Consider the following 21,485-nt stretch of genomic DNA (forward strand, 5'->3'; position numbering starts at 1 on the left):
CTCTCTCTCTCTCTCTCTGCCTGCCTCTCTGCCTACTTGTGATCTCTCTCTGTCAAATAAATAAATAAAATCTTAAAAAAAAAAAAAAAGAAAAGTCACTCCTGTGAAAGGTTTTATGTGTGTATGTGTGTGTGGAGGGGCGGTTATTTACTTGTTTATTTACTGTTCATTTTATATATTTTTAAGATTTTATTTATTCATTTGACAGAGGGAGACAGCAAAAGAGGGAACACAAGCAGCAGGAGGGGGCGGTGGTTGAGGAGGGAGAAGCAGGCTTCCTGCCAAGCAGGGAGCCCAATATGGGCCCAGGACCCTTGGATCATGACCTGATCTGAAGGCAGATGCTTGACGGTGGAGCCACTCAGGCGTCCCTATTTACTGTTTCTTTATACTTTTATTTCCACCTGTTTTTCAAGTTATCCTAAGTATATGATTCTGTGAACATGCACAGTCCCTTTCCACAGACTCAAAGCTCCTTATGAGAACACAGAGGTATAATGATTTTAAATCATTATCAAAATGATTTCCAAAAGACTGACACTTCCTTCCCCACCCTCCCCACCCCCCCAACTCCCGGGAATCATAAATGTTTGGATTTAAAGCTAAAGGGGTCATCTACATGTCTTATCTAGAAGAAGGAAGTGAAAACAAAAAACATCCTTGACTGAGGGATCTGAGTTCACTGATTTAAAGTGTTTTTGGATTTGCATTTTCACAAGATTGGGGTAGGGAGCAGCCCAATCTTTTGCCTGTGTCAAGTAAAGGCGGGGCCCCAAGTGAAATCCAGGGTTTCAGCCCAGGCTGCCCAGGGATGGAAGATATTTGGGAGAAAGTTGGGGATGTGGGTTAATTTTATGCATCAGTTTGACCTGCCAACCAGTGCCCAGATATTTGGTCCAACATTATTTTGGGTATTTCTGGGAGGGTGTATTTGGATGAGTTTAACATTTAAATTCACAGAATAAGTAAGCAGAGTGCCTACCCTGATGTAGATGGGCACAATCCAACCCACGAGGGCTTGAATACAACAAAAGGCTGATCTTGCCCTGAATGAAAGGGAACTCCTTCCAGCCTGCTTGCCTTTGACATGGGACATTTTTAAAAAATTTAGTTTTAATTAATTAACATATAGTGTATAGTTTCAGAGGTAGAGGTCAGTGATGGTATATCAGTGGCATGTAACATCCAGTGCTCATGACATCACATGCCCTCCTTCATGCCCATCCCCCAGTTACCCCATCTTCCCAACATCTCCCCTCCAGCAACCCCCAGTTTGCTTCCTAGAGTTAAGGGTTTCAGAGAAGGTTTGGCCCCCTCTCTGATTTTGTCTGATCTTTTCTTTTTATCCTGTCCTCAGGCTCAAGAGAAATGCTGATTCTTCCCGGGGATTTTGCTAACCGGCCCTTGGTACACCCTTGGGTCTCCAGCTTGCCAACCACAGATGTTGAGATTTGTCAGTTTCCATAAACAAGTGAGTCAGTTTCTCTTTCTCTCTATATATAATTACACACATTGTATTGATCGGTTTCTCTGGAGAACTCTAATAGGTGTGAGAGGTGGCTTATGAGAAGAGTGGGTCAGAGTTGCTGGAAGCCTTGCCTGAGGAGGCATCTCTGTGCAGATAACCCACAAATCTCCACTTTCTCCTTCTAAGTCCCACATTTCTCTGTGTGTTCATTATCATCTCTGTTTCAGTGTCAAAAGTGGAGATAGCATACAAGGAAAGAAAAGCAAAAGTTTTAGGGGCACCTGGGGGGCTCAATGGGTTAAGCCTCTGCCTTTGGCTCAGGTCATGGAATCAGGGTCCTGGGATGGAGTCCTGCATCAGGCTCTCTGCTCAGTAGGAAGCCTGCTTCCTCCTCTCTCTCTGCCTGCCTCTTTGCCTACTTGTGATCTCTGTCAAGTTAAAAAAAAACTTAAAAAAAAAAAAGAAAAAACCAGAAGTTTTGGCTTGGAAAGTCCTGATTCTTGCTCAAGTGGGACATAACCTCAGGAGGCTGGAGGTTATCTAATCCAACCTCCTCCCCCAAGCAGAAGGGATTCTCACACTGTGTTGAGCGTGCTCAAGCTTGCAGTCCTTCCGCTGAGAAGACACTGTGTGCTCAGAGCAGGGCTCCGGAATCTGACATTGTGGGCTTCCTTTGGCCTCCACCTCTCGGTAGCAATGTGACCTCGGGCACTACTAGGTCTCACTTGACTGTTCTCTGAAATGGAGATAATAGTAACGTGCACCTCATGGGGTGCTGGGATGATCTGTGGAATGTATAGGAGCACGAAGTCTGGCACCTGTGTTGGCTGTTCCTCATAGTCCTGCCTATTCTATACTGACTTGTATATATTAAAGGGTACAAATGTCTGGATTTGGTTATTATATATTATAATAATAATATTATATATTAGCTTTTGCTTTAAAGTTTGGGGTTCCTGGGGCGCCTGGGTGGCTCAGTGGGTTAGGCCGCTGCCTTCGGCTCGGGTCATGATCTCGGGGTCCTGGGATCGAGTCCCGCATCGGGCTCTCTGCTCAGCGGGGAGCCTGCTTCCTCCTCTCTCTCTCTGCCTGCCTCTCTGCCTACTTGTGATCTCTCTCTGTCAAATAAATAAATAAAATCTTTAAAAAAAAAAAAAGTTTGGGGTTCCTGTGGATTTAATGACCACCACTTGTATATATTAAAGTCCCCACTACTGAAAGTGTAGTCTATGTTCCAGCAGCTGAGACATTTCCTGGAAGCCTATCAGAAATGCAGAACCCAGGCTCCACGTAAAGCACCAGCACAGTAAGGGGGGATTTAAGGCTCTGATTGAAATAATAAGGAGCACAAGGCTAGTGACAGATTCCTATGAAATAAGAAAATTGGAGACACCTCTCCAATTTAATAGTGATTAATGTTGAATTCTGGCCAACATGATGAAAAACAGATGGACAGGAAGGATTCTGAACACGAGAGCAGATCATGGGGGAAGGCAGGAGCAGGGCAGTGGGAGGAGCTCAAATCCTCCTGCCTCTGTATTCCATTCAAATTCTTTCTTGTACCAGCCCAGTCTGGGTACCAGTGCCTTCTACTCTTGGATCAGTGAGCCCTGGCCAGGCTTGAGTGGGCATCTAGGAAGGTGCCCAGCCAGCAGCCAATCCAGTTTGCATCCACTATAGAAACCATGTTCCAGGAAGACAGGAGTCCAGATTGCTGCTCTAAACAGCCCACAGATGTCCATTTAAATGAGCTACACTGGAGGCCTGGGTGGCTCAGTGGGTTAAAGCCTCTGCCTTCAGCTCGGATCATGATCTCAGGGTCTTGGGATCAAGCCCCACATCAGATGCTCTGCTCAGCGGGGAGCCTGCTTCCTCCTTTCTCTCTGCCTGCTTCTCTGCCTACTTGTGATCTCCGTCTATCAAATAAATAAATAAAATCTTTAAAAAAAAATAAACGAGCTACCCTAATTGTCTACAGTGGATCTACAGTGTCAAACTTGCCCGGAAGTTTGGAGAAGGAAGGCTGACTCCAAAAGAGGTTATTTTTTTTTTTTTTTTTGTAATTTTATTTTATTTTATTTATTTGACAGAGAATACAAGTAGCAGAGAGGCAGGCAGAGAGAGAGGGAAGAGGAAGCAGGCTCCCCGCTAAGCAGAGAGCCCGATGCGGGGCTCGATCCCAGGGTCCTGGGATCATGACCTGGGCCGAAGGCAGAGGCCTTAACCCGCTGAGCCACCCAGGCGCCCCAAAAGAGGTTATTTTTGAAGGTTAATAATATATTTACCTGATTGAGGTATGAAAAACAACCGCTAGCACATTTGATGTTTGTTCTTAGCCAAGGTCTCATTTGGATAGTTAAATCCTTCAGAGGATTCTTCTGAATCTTCTGAATCGTCTATGGCTAAAGGAATTGATAGTGCTGGATCTGGAAAAGAAAGCCCAAATTTCCCAGAAGGCCATACTTGAGAACTGGTGTTAGAACTGGGACTGTGGTAACCTGAGGGAGAAGAATGATCTCTACACCTTTATCTGTCCCATTGTTTAACCTGTGACACAAATATGCATGTTGATAAAATTTCAACCACCTGGAACGAAGGTCAGGGAAAGGAGAGGCACATTTGTGGCTCCTCATCAGATAACAAACTAGAGGAATATCATAGCCACAATTTTGAAAGTAATAACCCCATCGTTCTTTGGATCAGCTGAGCTTTATCTGGATTGTGTTCAGGTATGTGTGCTACCATCTAAGAAGGGCATTGGAAGGTGGGTGGATTCCAGGCAAAGGACATCAGGAGACCATGGAGGATGATTTCCAGAACTTTTCTCCAAAGAACCATAGAATATAGAACCAGGAACTTGGTGGGAACCATGGAATTTAGCCAGAAGAATCATCTTTAGCCAAGGTGGCCTTGTGAGAGACTGCAGACATGTTCCCTTCTGCCTCTGAGGGGCAAACTAAGGTCACCGAGCGGCAGTTATGGAGAGAGGGATTTTAAATGAATACAATCATCATTTCTTTATCTGTAGTACAGAATTTCGTTCATGGAGAAGCTTGTCTATCATGTGAGAAATGTCTCGATTAGTCTAATTTGTGTTGGGGGAGATTGCTGGAGCAAAAATGTCAGATATTAAAGGATTAGAAGAGGTCAGAGAAACTCCTTTGAAGAGGCAAGAAGAAGGGAATGCTGATAATGGGAGAGACAATACATGTCGGGGCCCAGGGCTTGGGGGAAATCTCCATCTTTGGCTCCATTTTCTTGTCAACTTAAAACTGCTTTTAAAAAATAAAGTCTATCTAAAAGAGAGAGAGAGGGAAGCAAGAAGAGGAATTTGTTGTGTTGCTGAGAGGAAGTGTGAGTAGAAGAGGAAGAGGGAAAAGAGGGAAGTCAGCAAGAAGTGGGAAGCTAGGAAAAGGGGCATAGAGGCAGATCTGGGGAGGATGGAATGGATTGGGAAAATTGAAACATCTATTCATACATACATACATACATACATACATAAATACATACATACATGTTTTCTAGAGCTCAAACCTCTGGGCTAGATGTTACATAGCTACTGGAGAAAGGGCAGTGAATAAAGCAGATGGACAGCATTCCTACTCTTATGGGGGACACGCTCTAATGGGGAGATGGCCACAGGACTAACCCACAAATAAGTATACAATATGTCAGCTCACAACAATTGCATGAGTCAAGTCAAGGAAAGCAGTTGAGTGACAGAGTGGTCCGGGAAGATCTTTCTGAGAAGATGATGTTTAAGCAGAAAACTGAATGAGGTGAGGGTTGAGCCTTGGGAATATCTGGGGGGAAAACTTTTGGGGAAAAGAATGTAAAGTCTACTGACTGGAGCTAAGGTGGGGAGGAAAAAATAGTGAGAGTCAGGTGTTTTTTCAGTGGTTGGCTGTCTTATGAACGCTGTCCAGTGTCCCATCTCCCAAACACAGTGCTTGTATAGGTAGAGGTGTTGCAAGACTGAAGTAATGTGTGGAAACACTTGAGCCCAGAGCCTGAGGCAGTGCTTCCACCCTCCATCACAATCTAGGCACCTAGCCCCATGAACTCCATCCTCCTCTGTCCATCTCTGAAATTTGCAAACATCTTGGAAAAGACCTTGAACTTCAAAGTGATAGGAAATTATTAGTGTTTGAACCAATTTTACCTAGATCTTTCAGGGGCAAGGGAGTCCCACTACATCTCATCAATGAAACATGAGATCTTCTTTCTACAAGGTTCTCAGAAGTGTATGAATGTCTACGGCTGAAGGGATCTGCATCAAGTCTCCTAGAGGAGATGATTGCTTTGGATTGGAAGTTGAACTAAATGGTTTTTATGCTTGGGTGGGTATCAGTCATCTGAAAATTGTTTAAACAGTATAGGTTTCTTAGCCTCACCCAGAAACTCTGAATCAGAATCTCTGGAAAGTGCAGACCAGGAATCTGTACTTTAAAAAAGTTTCCTTGGGGGGCGCCTGGGTGGCTCAGTGGGTTAAAGACTCTGCCTTCGGCTCAGGTCATGATCTCAGGGTCCTGGGATCGAGCCCTGCATCGGGCTCTCTGCTCAGCAGGGAGCCTGCTTCCTCCTCTCTCTCTCTCTGCCTGCCTCTCTACCTAGTTGTGATCTCTCTTTCAAATAAATAAATAAAACCTTTACAAAAAAAAAAGTTTCCTTGGTGCTTCTGATGCAATTAGAATACAAACTTATACTTGGAAACCACAGAATTAAATGACTATTAAGGTTTCCCCCAGTTCTAAGCATTTCAAAGGGATGAAATGTCAGCTGTTCCATGAGGTCATCTAATGCACATGTTTATGCAACTACGATAAAATAATGGATCCTTTGGTTTACAAAAATATGATCATAATTACTGTAATTTGCTTTGTACACTTGATAATCTATGCTAAAGATCTTTTCATGCTCGTACCTACAGAGGCACCCCATTCTCATTATGACTGCCTGGTGTTCCATAGCAAGGCTGTATGCATCCTTACATATCAGACATTTAAACTGTTTCCAATTTGTTACGATTACAACTTATGCTGAAATAAACACTGCAGTATATTGATGTTTATTGCAAACATGTATTTGGCATCAATTTCTAGAATTGGAATTTTGAAGATATTTCATAAGGCTCTACCAGTTTATAGTCATACCATTAGCTGAATAAAGTTTGTTTCCCCATCCTTCTACCCCTCACCGATACTATCAATCTTTTACATTTAAGATAATCAGGTCCATGAAAAAAGATCATTTTAATTTGAGTTTCTTTGGTTACTGCCGAGAATGAGATCCTTGTGTATGTTTTTTGCTTGTTTTTCCTCAATGACTTACCTGTTCCGGTCTATGATGTTGTGATTTCTAATAAAAAATCTGTATTTGGGGGTGCCTGGGTGACTCAGTGGGTTAAAGCCTCTGCCTTCAGCTCAGGTCATGATCCCAGGGTCCTAGGATCAAACCCCACATCGGGCTCTCTGCTCAGCAGGGAGCCTGCTTCCTCCTGTTTCTCTGCCTGCTTCTCTGTCTACTTGTGATGCTTTTCTGTCAAATAAATAAATAAAATCTTAAAAAAAAAAGATTTTCTATTAAAAAAAAAAGAAATCTATATTTTGTTGTTTCCATTTCTGGCACAGAGCTCCTAAAACCCTTGGAATTTCCTAAGTGATAAGAATAAGAAAGTTGACTCTTGTTATTCATAACAAGACCCTTTCAACCATACCTGTGTTTTTGTTAATGAGGTGACTTCTGGAAAGCCCCCAATGATAATGGGTGGTTGGCTTTATGACTAGAGGGTTGGAACTTTCAGTCCTACCCCCTGATCTCTGGGGATGGAAGAAGAGCTGGAGAGTGACTTAACCACTAATGGCAATGATTTCATTAATCATGTCTATGTAAGTGAAGCCTCCACAAAACCCCCAAATGATAAGCTCAGAGAAGGGCTGGTTGAACAAGACACTCCAATCTGTCTGGAGGTGGTATACCTCAAGCTCTAAAGGGGCAGAAGCTCTGGAACTTGAAATACATATTTCTTTATCCGACTGTTCATTCGTATCCTTTAATATCCTTTGTAATAAACCAGTAATCTAGTAAGTCAACTGTTTTTCTGAGTTCTGTGAGCTGCTCTAGCAAAATAAATGAACCCTAGAAAGGGGTCACGGGAACCTCTGATTTATGGCCAGTTGGTCATAAGTTCAGGTAACAACCTGGACTTGTGATTGCCGTCTGAAGTTGAAGGCTGGAGGCAGTCTTGTGGGACTGGCTTTTACCCTTTTGGATCAGAGAGATAGTGCCGAGGTTGAGCTAACTTGTAATAGCCAGCTGTTATTGCAGGACAGCTCAGTGAGGGAAAAACTAACCACACATTTAGTGATCGGAAATGGCAGAAGTCAAGTAGAGTATTGAGAGTAGAGGAGACACACTGGAGTGTATTTTTTTCCACAAGATTCTCCCTTATTCATTTCTCTATTAGACTGAAATTTCTTATTGATTTATGAGAGCTTTTTATTTATTATGGCTTGTCTCAGTTCGAGCTGCTGTAAGACCCGGTGGCTTAAACAACAAATATTTCATACTGTTCTGGAGGCTGGGAAGTCCAAGATCAAGGTGCTAGCAGATCCTATGTCTGGTGAAGGGAAACTTCCTGGTTTGCAGATGGCTGTCTTCTCATTGTATCTTCTCATTGTATCATCACATGATAGAGAGCAAAGAGAGAGAGGGACCTCTCATGTCTTTTTTTTTTCTTCTTAATATTTTATTTAAATAAATAAATAGAGCACAAGTGGGGTGATGGGCAAAGGGAGAGGGAGAAGCTGAGCAGGGGAGAGAGCCCACTTCAGGGCTCAATCCCAGGACTCTGGGATCATGACCTGAGCCCAAGGTAGACACTTAAGGGACTGAGCCACCTACTCATCCCCTCACATCTCCTCTTATAGGGGCACTAATCCTATTATGAGGGCTCCACCCTCATGATCCAATTTACCTCCCAAAGACCCCACCTCAAAGGTTAGAATTTCAACATATAAATTTGGGGGGGGGGGTGGCATAAACACACAGTCTATAACATCCCATGACACAAACATTCAGTCCATAAGATGGCTATTAGTCCTTTACATTGTTTCTCTAGAATGTCATTTAACTTATTTATTTATTTAATTTATTTTTATTAAATTTGAAAAATGGATACCCTACAAGATTCAAAAGTCAAAGCTATATAGAAAGATAAGCACAGAGAAGTCTTATTTCCACCTTTGTCCCCTTACCGTGTTTCTCCCCATCCCCGACATGAAATCATTTTTCCTGCTCTTCATTTTGTAAACAGAAGCAAAAGTGTCTATATAGTCTTTCCCCTCATTTTCTTAATAAAAGTGTCAAACAATAGAAAACATTCTGACCTTCGTTTTTTCACTTAATATACACTGTAGACACCTTACTGACCATTCCCTATCTTCCTTATTCTGTCTCTTAGCTGCCTCATACTCTATTGTGTAGATGTGCTGTGGTTTCTGCTAGTCACCTGGGTTGCTTCCAACTATTTTATAATGGTAAACTACATTGAAATAAATAACTTTTGCGTATTTTATGTTGTATCTCTCAGTGTGTTTGCAGGTGACAGATTCCTGGGAAGGAAACTGCCAGGGCAAAGAACTGTTACCTGCCTTTTAACTTTGTTATGAAGTCTTTCATTGTAAAGGAGTTTTAAGTTTTTATGTTAATTTTTTCTGTTTAAAATTGTGGGATTTTTGGGTGCCTGGGTGACTCAGTAGTTAAGCATCTGCCTTTTCAGCTCAGGTCATGATCCCTGAGTTCTGGGATCAAGCCCCGCATCGGGCTCCCTGCTTGGTGGGAAGCCTGCTTCTCCCTCTCCCACTCCCCCTGCTTGTGTTCCCTCTTTTGCTGTGTCTCTCTCTGTCAAATAAATAAATAAAATATTAAAAATGAAAAAAACAACTGTGAGATTTTGCCAGGCTTTCCTTAGGAAGACCAACTTTCACCCTAAATTATTAAAGGCATTCTTCTCTATTTTCTCCCAAAGTGCATACATATATACACATATCCCTTTAATATTCATTTCATATTATCTGTGATCTAAGGATCTAATTACTTTCTCTCATAAGGATGCCCCAAAATGCTGTATGCCTCATTTATGGAATTTAACACCTTCTTTTTCTTTTTTCCTGGGAAGATAAATTTGTGTCCAATATTAGCACTACTACTGGACTACGAGCTCCGATAGAGCAGTTACTGTCTCTTCTTCATTTTCATACATCTAATAGCTCTTACCACAGTCCTGGCTTCTGAGAGATGCTAAGTTAAATATTTCCCTGATGAATTCAATAGGAAGTACAAGATGGTGGCCAGTTTTCCAATATTACAATTATAAACAACACCGAAATGAATACCTTTTTACATTTCATTTTGCATCTGTGCAGTGCATTTGTAAAGTATGGAAGGGTGGTTGGCTTTCAAATTTTCAGACATGATAGAGTGACAAAAAATGGACTTACATTGCTACTAGAAACAGAGAAATTTGTGTTGAGATAAGTGTCTAAAACTCAAGGTATATGACATGTTGGTACGAATAATAAATGAGAAAGAAATTCTTGGAGGTTTTTTACAGTCTATGAACATTCTGGGTGAAACAGGTAAGAAATATTCAAAAGCAGCTTTTATATTGGTGGTAGACCACCGCAAAATAAGTACATTGATGGGCGTGTGTTTCTATGACTTCTTAAAAAATCAATACCTTATGGGGAGAAATTTCATTCACTCAACAAGGATTAGACTAAACCATGTGAAACTGGTAATATTTGGCTATTATTTATCTACAAAAGTTGAAGTTTCATATGGTTAAATCTAATATTTATTGAACTCTGATGGTTTCAGGTGGTAGATAAATATAGCAAATGACAAAAGATATTTCAGTGGAAAAAGAAACATGGTCCCTGTCCTAATGGGGCTGAAAATGTTCTGAGCAAGACAGACAATCAACAAGACAGCAAGAAAACAAACAAGTATAATCATAGAATTCTAGATTCGTGTGTCTTTGTTATTTCGCTGAATCATTACAAACATGTGGAAGTTGCTACCTACGGTTTAAAGAAAAAGTCATCTTTTCATTATTCTTTGCTTCACCCTAAATCTTTATATCTTTGCCAAGTATTTTAATCTTATAAGCCTTCAATTAAATTATGTTTAATTAATGTGTCTTCTCAAGTCGCTTTCCCTGAGACACAATTTATACTTACAACAAAGTTTCACTTTTTGAAGTGTACAGTTCAATGAATTTTGACAAACGGATGTGGTTGTGAAACCACCACTTTCATCAAGATGTCGAACATTTCCATCGCCCCCAAAGGTTCCCCTCCTGCCCTTGTAGTCAAATGTGGAACTGATGATTTGAATGATCCCTTGGCAGACTGGGCTCCTGCCCCCTCTCTTCTGTCTTTTATTTCCCAGAGAGTCCTTTCTTCCATGTGTGAGGACAAAGGTCTGGCAGAGATGGAAGTTGCAGGGACCTTCACAGTGGCCCAGGAGATCTGGAGAGTTTATCCGAAGCAAGTGCCTGGTGGTCAGTTGGGCTGGGACCCACCAGTCTGCACTGGGTGAGAACAAACTGGGAATGTCTGTTCTCACCTGGAGAGTTCAGACCGTCGCCATACATCTCCCTTTTAACTTACACCATTTCTTATCTTTGCCTCTTGGACGCTTGGGCTTTATCTGTAGCCTGAGCTTTTTAGGTCTGAAATTCAGGGTCTGTGTAGGCTGGGCACATATGCTCCATGTCTGTCCCTCACTTAAAGGGGCTGAACACTGGAGAAAGAGAAAGATGTCTCCAGCAATGAAAACCTCTACAGAAAGTGTTCTAGGGATGTTTGCCCTGATTCCCAGGGAAATGGAACAAGTGACAAAGCTCATGATTCAGCTGTTCTGCAGAGGAGGTAATGGTACATGAGTCAAAGCTTTACCTCCTTGCTAACTATAATTGGACAAAGAATCAATGTTGCCAAGCAGTCACCATCTATGTCACCAAGCTTTCAAACAAAGGAATCCTGACACTGGTGTCCTTTTCTGGTCCTCAGGATATATAGTCACAATGCAGACTACTACTTTGGCAAACCATGTATACAAGTAAATCAAAGTAGCCATAATGTCTAAGCAAAGTCTTACTAGTATAGGCAGTATTAGATAATCAGTATATTGATAAGAACATAGTAATGGATTTTTAAATCCATTTATTGGTTATCTAATATTATATATATTACTATTAGAGATGTAATTCCCTAATGTGACTGATGCTTAGGACTACCTTTGGAGCTCGTGGAAAATACAGATTTTCAGGGTGCTGGGTGGCTCAGTCATTAAGTGTCTGTCTGCCTTTAGCTCAGGTCAATATCCCTGGGTCCTGGGTTCAAGCCCCACATCAGGCTCCCTGCCTAGTGGGAAACCTGCTTCTCCCTCTCCCACTGCCCCGATTATGTTCCCTCTCTTGCCATGTCTCTCTCTGTAAATAAATAACATCTTTAAAAAAGAAAAGAAAAGTAAAGAAAATACAGATTTCCTGGAGCTTCTGACTGATTACCAGGGAAGGGCTCCAGAAATTGGCATTTTTCATCAGACTCCCTAATTGGTTCTGACAGGCTTTCCAGGGTCTGACCTTTAAGAGAATTACATTTGAAACTGGAAGGCCTGGGTTCCAGAGATCTAGGATTCTAGGCTTCCATTTACTGGCTGTGCAGAGTTGGTTTCAACCTGTCCTTGCTCTGGGCCTCAGGGGCCTCTTTTGAGAAATGAAACACAAGCAGTTTGTTGTTGTTGTTGCTGTTGTTTTGGGTTGTTTTGTTTTTTGTTTTTGTTCAGGACAGAAACATAGTAAGAGGTATGCTTTTGAGAGACTAAGTGGTGACTCTATGTGGATAGGTTAAGGCTAGTTAGGAGGCTTAAGGCTAGTTAGGAGGAATTCACCACAGTGTAGGAATGAGTGGGAGGAGAGGCAACGAGGGGTCAGAGGGGAGAGATGAGTGGGAGTCCCAGGACTTGGTGACGGACTGGAAATGGCGCATGAAGCAGATGAAGGGGAATGGGAGGCTCCATTGTTTCATCCCTGGGTGAATAAGTCCACAGAAGCTTCACTTCTAGAAATAAGGAAGTGAGGAAGCGCTGATGGATGAAACAGTCAACATTCCCCGAAGAGGAGACTCCCTGATGGTACTGTGTTCCATTTTGGAACTTTCTTCCCCATCCTGTTTGAAGAAGGACACGGAAACGTGCTGTGGAAGAGGCAGGTACCAGCTCTGGATGCCTCCCATCACCTTAGGCAAATCATCTCACTTCCCCAGAACTTAGTTTCCTCATTTGTAAATTGAAGAAGATGGACCAGTTCTTGTGGGATCCACGGATGACTTTCAGGGATTCTATGAGTCCTTTGAAACCATATGCAAGGTTTTCATAAGTGGGCCTACCTCTTTTTCTTTTCCTTTTTCTTTCAACCTAAATTTTTCTATGGAGAGAGCCCTAAGCTTTCATCAAATTCTCAACAGAGTTAGCGACCCAGAAGAAATTAGTAACCATTATAATAAATGGCTTCTTTAAAAAAAAAAAAAACACTTTTATCACGGAAAATTTCAAATATACACAAGAACAGAATAAATGGGAGAACTGTGTCCTTATTATTCAAGGTTAATAACTGAGGTGATCTCCTCATCCTTTTGAAAGTGTTAGCATTTTATTGCATGAGGTAGCATTATTTATGTTTGACTTTTTAAAAACTTATTACCTGTAAATGGGTTTTGTTCTTTAACAAATGGGTGTTTAAAAGAGGGAATGGTAAACTTCACAGACTTCCACTTAAGCCTCTCATCTGTCACACAGGATTCTCTGTACAACATGGTGGTGAATGTCCTTGCTTCTCTCTATGGTGCAGGAGTTCCTTTACTCCTGCCAGTTTAACTGTGGCTTTACCGAAGACTCAGTTGTATCTGTTTCTGCTAGTTGTCACAAGTATTATAAATATGTAATATCCTTCAATGTGTCCCTAAATTATTGCGTAAGAGGTCAGAGTATGTGAGCTGAAAAAAAGAACATCACTTTTTCTTATATATGCTGTTCTGAATTTTCTCCCTGCCGCTGGATGATCTCTCCTGTAGATGTCACAGCATTTCCACTCACTTCTGGCTCTTAAGAAATCATCTTGCATTTAGTTATTCAAAAGTGGCGACCAGTTATATCAAAGCTTCTCCTCCACCTCTGTCTTGGGCCTGACAGAATCCCATTGAGGGCATAGCTGGCTTTTTCTTATTCTTCTGCCTCACTCAGCTGTGGTTCCCCACTCCCGCCCTCCCTCCCTCTCTGTGCTGCTTCTGAATATGCAGCCTTGGAAGCCAGAGGTGGGTAGAGGGGGGTGTGTCTGAGGCCAGTGAGTCTGTAATAGGGCACCAGCACTCTGAGAGAGACAGATGGCCCAGGTATTTGCTCGCTCTCACAGGACATTTTCGTGGACCTCCTACCTCACGACACCTTGGCACACACAAGGCTCTCCCAGTTGGCCATTTATGACTTTCCACTCAGCTCTGAACTTCTGATGAGTAGCTGGGCTGGCAGGCAGATGTCTTGGACAGGGCTCTTCCACAATGGTCAAAATTAGCTATTTTGAGTGATGTCCAGTCTGACCACTGGGAAGCACACCTGCTTGGCGGGCACTGGCAGAGGCATGACAGTGGGAGAAGTACCACTGTCCTCCCTGTAGCACTAGCTCCTTCTGCAGCCAGAGGCTGAGTCTTGCTCTTAAACTTCTCCAGGCACAAATCTGGCTTCCGGTCTTGGTGACCTTCATTTCCAAGAACCCGCCTCATGCTGTTCTGGCAGTTCCCTTAGAGGTCACTCCTTGACCTTAACTTCCAACAAATTTCTTCTATCCACCTCTTTCAGGACATCTCCCCTTCTCATGTAGCCTGGAGGTTGATGATAAGCTAAGTTGTGGTGGAAAACTGGGGCTGTTCCACTGTGCAGGGATGACCTGTGTCCTCTCTTTCCATCTGTGTACTAATGATCCTTGTTTTCCGTTGTTGGGCCTCAGCCCAAATTGAGATAAGTGAAATATTCCATTTAAAATCCATTGTAAAAATGTCACTTAAAATGTGAAATGGGGGAAATGTTAATGCGAAAGAGAGTTATTTCTAGGAAAACGAAGTGAAACATTTAGGAAAGACAAAAAACAAAACAGAAAACCCAAACCCAAATCATTACAAAGATCCTATAGAATTCGGTGCAGATGGCAGCCACTGATTGGGGGCATCGTAAAGATCAGAAGGATTATGTCCTTAGAGTGTTCAAGATCTTTCAGTTCCCACTTCTCTCTCTTTCTCTCTCTCTCTCTTTTTTTTTTCCCAAAGAGAAGAATTTACTACTTGATGCACAGTAGGAATAATACATCACATACATGCATACTGTATCCATGGGGACACAGGCAAACCAGATAGTCACATTTAAAAGCAAAGAAACAGCAAGAATACTCATGTACTTTTACTTTTGAGTTTATACCCACTTAACTCTATTATCTAAAAGCTTCATGCATTTCTGAATTCATTCTTATAAATGAATTCTCAAATGCTTGCAACTTTATATTGGGCAGTAGGTAAAAATCTATAAACAGATTCCAAAGATTCAGGTATTTGCATGGAGAGTGTTTTTGAAGGGCTCAGGTGTGTCCCTAGAGGATTTCAGAACAAGATTGCTGCCGCCTCTTTTCAACATTGCAGCCTACTGTTTAAAGGAAGGTAGTATCCACCAGGCCCTGCTCCTCCGTCTTTGTGGTTTTAGCTGCTGTCTTCTTTCAGGATTCGGGTGGCTTGCACTATCCCCTAGGTCAGCAAGGGGTTGCTGCCCTCCTTGCTGCGGCTGTCTAGGACCAACGGAAAGCCATCCAGCTTCTTCACCTTGGCTCGGTTATTTTTGTTCTCATAGCACAAATTTCAGCCAGATGAACAAAACGGGACTTAATTCCTGTGGCCATATTGGAGAGGTCATGGTTGGCTTTTATGCAGCCAGAGGTGCTGAAGATGTTTGTGGTGTCTTTTCCAGTCACATGAATCAGTCATAAAAAGATTAGATTACTAGGGCACCTGAGCAGCACAGGTGGTTAAGGGTCCAACTCTTGGTTTTGGCTCAGGTCATGAGATCGATCAGGTTGTGAGATCGAGCCCTGTGTTAGCTCCACACTCAGCACGGAGTCTGCTTAAGATTCTCTCTCTCTGTCTGTTCAATAAGTAAATAAAAATCTTTAATAAAAAAAAATCCATGTAATACTTGTGGCTTACTAGGTATATATAGTTTTAAAATAAGTCCCTCAATTTCTCTTCTAACCATGAAGCTGTTCATGAACCCCTTCTGGAAAGAAATTCTCAACCTGGAGACAACTTGGCAAAGAATTCTTCCCTAAAAGGAGTTTTATGAATTAGAGTAGTACATTTAACATTATTACATTGACAAATATCTGGTTCTTTTCCTACTCTAGTCACATGAAGGGCTGTACTTCTCAGTCCTTGCGGGTGGACAGGGCCACCCTGCAAGTTGTGATGGCCAGTATAACGGTGTACATCATTTCCAGGCTGAGATGGCGAAATGGTCATGGGTGATTCTCCAGGCTCTTTCTTGCTACACCAAGGAAATAATGGAGAAGGCCTTATGCTGAGATGGAAGGCCCAAAAGGTTGAAGCAGCCAGAGTAACTAGGTCACCAGGTGGAGGATAACTGGCCAGGAGAGAAGCCTTGAACCACAGAGGAGTTTTATGTAAGAGAGAAATAAACCTTTGTTGTATTAAGCCTTTGAGATTTGGGAACTGTTTGTTACTGCAGCCTAACGTATCCCATCCTTACTAATAAAAGAAGGAATGTTCCAGGGAGTGCCTGTTATTTCACCTCTGATCCCATCCTTCTCCTCCAGGTAATCTTTTCTAAGACAGACTCTTCTTCTCCAATCCTCTTCTGAACCAGAGAACCCTCCTAGGTCTTTCTTCCCCAGTCAAACAATCCTCAGACCCTGGTCAGTTATAGAGTTCATGCTTAACTGCTCAAAACTCAGGATGCTGGAAGACCCGAGAATCTTTCTCAGTTGCATTGGCCTATACTGGAAATTCTGCTGAAATTCTGCTGAAACTCATCTAATTGTTTCATGAAACAAAACCTATAAAGCCCGGTGGAGAATTAGTTTGTATATCAACATAACGGAAAATATTTGACTTTCTTAATAAGTCCCTGTATCTAACTAAATCATGAAGCAGTTCAGGATAACACTACTTTTCCTTTATCTTGACACTTATATGCCAATCTTAGGACTTAAAATGTGTAACTGTCCCTCAGAACAACATACTGCTTAAAATATAACCCATAAAAAATTAGACTAGCTACCACACATGCTTAAATATAACCTTAAGAAAAACACATACTGGCAATAGACCTCTGGGAAAGAGGACAATATATGTTCTTAAAGCTGAGCAACTAAAAATGCCCAGCCCGTTCACAGTGGAATGCTGCCTGCTTCAGTTTTCTGTTATGTCCCCTTCTCCAGAAAACACCTACAGTTAGTCAGACAATCCTTTTGTTTGGGCTTGCTCACTGTAGGTCATGTACTATGTGACCAGACATGTTCTGCCTTTCTTCTTACGTATCTACGAGAATCATGGCCAATGTGTAACCTACTCTGGCTTCTTTGTTGGTTGTTACCTACTTTCTGCTTTTCTACTGTCTTTTCTACTGTCGACCCCTACTCCCTTTGTCTTGCAGCTGACTTGTTTGTGCCTCGTTCTTCTCCCGTGTGGCATTGAAAATGCTGGTGTAAAAATAGTTGCTTTTTTCTTTCTCTGTGAGGCTAACACTGAAGTGTCTGGGAGGCTGTGTCAGTGACCCAAACTTGAACTGCAAGCATTTGTAGAGAAAGATGCCTCCCCCACCAAAGAAAATGCCTCCTTCGCCTAGAAGTCAGGCTTGTAGCAAGTCAAACTTGTGAACCACTCCATTGGTCTAAAACTTCTCACTCCAGCACCATGACTGCTAGAAGGAACTCTGGAAACTAAGTAGATCATCTTTCTGATCTCACTGTGAGCTGAGCCCAGCACATCAATGAAACAAGGGACCCATAGATGTGCTTTAAGAAATCCACTGAGATGAACTGTGACATTAGTCAAGTAGATACCACTTGGGTGAGATGACTCTGTTTGCTATATACCTTATTTAGAAGCAAATAACAGTCTACGGCCATACCACCCTGAACGCGCCCGATCTCGTCTGATCTCGGAAGCTAAGCAGGGTCGGGCCTGGTTAGTACTTGGATGGGAGAAGCAAATAACAGAACATCTCATTATAGAGCCTTAAACAACCAACAGTTTAATTGATCATTTCTACTGGTTTGATATTTTAGAGTTTCAAAGACCTCTCTGAAGGTGAGAAGTAGACCTCAGAAAGTATCAGAATGTTATCCTGGTGCTCAGGGATGGGAACTCTTCATGAGCTCTATAGAGAGATCAGAAAGCAGTTAATTGTTATGGTCTATGGACCATGGGCAGGGTAAAGAGGGCTCCAGGGCAGAGAGCATGCTGATCTTACTTTCTGTAGAGGATCCTAATGCTTGCCTCAATGGCAGGCCCTGTTAATTATCTACCCAATATCCTATGTGCCCTTCCCTTCCATCTCCACTTGTTTTGGGGTGGCAGTATGTCTGGTGGGAAATCATTCCTCAACAGAATCCCATCCTGACAACACTGCTTCCTGCTTTCTCAGACTCATTTAAGTTGAGAATGGCAGGTCCTGTGACCTCATTATGACCAATGAGACAGATACAAGAGAAAGTTTGCTAGGGGACTTCTGGGAAAATAATTTGCATTGAAAATGAAATGGACTAGCATGGATGGCATTAAATCCTGGGTTAAATGTAATGATAATGCTCGGTGATATAGTAACCATTTTGTGACCATTATTAGGTCCCATGAGTGAGGAAAATCTTCAAGAGAAAGATTAAGATGGTAGATGTCCCCTCACCCCCACCCCCCAAAGACTTCTGCTTCTGGCTAAGGTGGTATAATGGGGATTAGAGTTACCCTTCCACCTTAAATGAACATAAAAGAGAACAAAACATAGGAATGACAGATTTCAAGACGCTGGGACATCAGGCAATGAAAACAGGATACATAAGAGGCCTGGGAAAAAAATGGAAACCCTATAATTGCCCCAAAATACTGCCTTGAAAGAGTCTGCAGGCTGTGACAGGTGGGGCAATCTAGGTAGAACTCAGAAGACTCTCTGAGTGGCTGTAATATGGCCAGCACTTGAGGGGACCACAGCAGCTAGAGTTTACAGGACAGAGAACCAGATTAGAAAGAGCTATACAGAGAAATCCAGAGATCTGAAGAGGGCCCTCCTTGAGTTTTCACCAACTACTGATCTTCAAATACATATTTAAAAAGTTACCTAAAGCTGGAAAAGGAACCGCCCAAATGGATTATGGTATGTTGCCTGACCATATGGAATTAAATTAGAAATGAATAATGAAAAGATTTCTGGAAAATCCTAAATATTTAGAAACTAAACACTTTTCTAAAAAATAGTGACCAAAGAAATCAAGAGGAAATTTAGAAAGTAGTTTGAACTGAAAAAACAAACAAACAAACAAACAAACAACATATCGCATCTTATGGGTTACCGCTAAAGCAGTGCCTAGGGGGCATATCACAGCATTAAACATCTGTCTTAGCAAAGAAAAAGATCTTAAAGTCAGTGGTCTAAGCTTCCATCTTAAAAAAACATAAGAAGGGGCACCTAGGTGGCTCAGTTAGTTAAGCAGCTGCATTTGGCTCAGGTCATGATCCCGGGGTCCTGGGATTGAGCCCCACAGCCAGGCTCCCTGCTCAGCGGAGAGCCTGCTTTTCCCTCTCCCTCTGCCTGCTGCTCCGCCTACTTCTGCTCTCTCTCATCTCTCTGTCAAATAAATAAATAAAATCTAAAATAAATAAATAAAAATAAAAAGAGTCCATGAAATCCAGAGTAAACAGAGAACAGAAATAATAAACACCACGGCAGAAATCACTGAAATAGAAGATAGAAAATAGAAAACAGAAGAAGGAGAAGAGGAGGAAGGGGATAAACAGGAAGAAGGAGGAGGTAGAGGCAGAACAGGGGATGAGGTAGTGGAGGAAGAAGATCAATGAAACTTAAAGCCAGTTGTTTGGGAAGGTGAGTGTAATTGATAAATCTTAGTAGAAAAAAATTAGACACAAATTACCAATGTCAAGAACGATGGAAGTAATATCACTACAAATTCTATAGGTATTAAAAAGATAATAGGATGTAATGAGTACTTTTATGCCAACAAAATTGATAGTTTAGGTGAAATGGAAAAATTATTCAAAAGACACAAATTGCTAAAACTTACTCAAAAAAAAAAAAAAAAAAAGGGTGCCTGGGTGGCTCAGTGGGTTAAGCCGCTGCCTTCGGCTCAGGTCATGATCTCAGGGTCCTGGGATCGAGTCCCGCATCGGTCTCTCTGCTCAGCAGGGAGCTTGCTTCCTCCTCTCTCTCTCTATGCCTGCCTCTCTGCCTACTTGTGATCTCTCTCTGTCAAATAAATAAATAAAATCTTAAAAAAAAAAAAAAAAAAGGAAAACCTGACTAGTCCTACATCTATTAAAGAAATTGAACGGGGGCACCTGAGTGGCTCAGCCAGTAAGCAAGCGTCTGCCTTCAGCCCAGGTCACGATCCCAGGGTCCTGGGATTGAGCCCCACATCAGCCTTCTTGCTTAGTAGGAAGCCCTGCTTCTCCCTCTCCCACTGCCCCTGCTTGTGTTCTCTCTCGCTCACTATGTCTCTCCCTGTCAAATAAATAAATAAAATCTTAAAGAAAAAAAGAAATTGAACTTGTAGTTAAAAGCGTTCCCATAAATAACATTACAGGACCAGATGGCTTCACTTGTAAATTTTACCAAACACGTAAGAAAGAAATAATACTGTGAATGACAGTACAGACAAAAGGTTGATATTCAGGATCTATAAAGAACTTCTCAAACACAACACACACAAAACAGATAGTTATATTAAAAAAATGGTCAGAAGACATGAACAGATACTTCTCCATTGAAGACATACAAATGGCTATCAGACATATGAAAAAATGTTCATCATCACTAGCCATCAGGGAGATTCAAATTAAAACCACATTGAGATACCACCTTACACCAGTTAGAATGGCCAAAACTAGGAAGACAGGAAACAACGTGTGTTGGAGAGGATGTGGAGAAAGGGGAACCCTCTTACACTGTTGGTGGGAATGCAAGTTGGTGCAACCACTTTGGAGAACAGTGTTGAGATTCCTTAAGAAATTAAAAATAGAGCTTCTCTATGACCCTGCAATTACACTACTGGGTATTTACCCCAAAGATACAGATGTAGTGAAAAGAAGGGCCATCTGTACCCCAATGTTTATAGCAGCAATGGCCACAGTCGCCAAACTGTGGAAAGAACCAAGATGCCCTTCAACGGACAAATGGATAAGGAAGATGTGGTCCATATACACTATGGAGTATTATGCCTCCATCAGAAAGGATGAATACCCAGCTTTTGTATCAATATGGACAGGACTGGAAGAGATTACGCTGAGTGAAATAAGTCAAGCAGAGAGAGTCAATTATCATATGGTTTCACTTATTTGCAGAGCATAACAAATAACACGGAGGACATGGGGAGATGGAAGGGAGAAGGGAGTTGAAGGAAATTGGAGGGGCAGATGAACCATGAGAGACTATGGACTCTGAAAAACAACCTGAGGGTTTTGAAGGGGCAGAGGGTGGGAGGTTGGGGGAGCCAGGTGGTGGATATTATGGAGGGCACACATTGCATGGAGCACTGGGTGTGGTGCAAAAACAATGAATTCTGTTATACTGAAAAGAAAAAAAAGAAAAGAAAAGAAAAGAAATAATACTAATCCTACAAAAAAATCTTGTCAAAAATTGAATACCAGAAAAACACCGTAACTCATTC

The sequence above is a fragment of the Mustela nigripes genome, chromosome 12 (genome assembly GCF_022355385.1).
Source record: "Mustela nigripes isolate SB6536 chromosome 12, MUSNIG.SB6536, whole genome shotgun sequence".
NCBI classification, from domain to species: Eukaryota; Metazoa; Chordata; class Mammalia; order Carnivora; family Mustelidae; genus Mustela; species Mustela nigripes.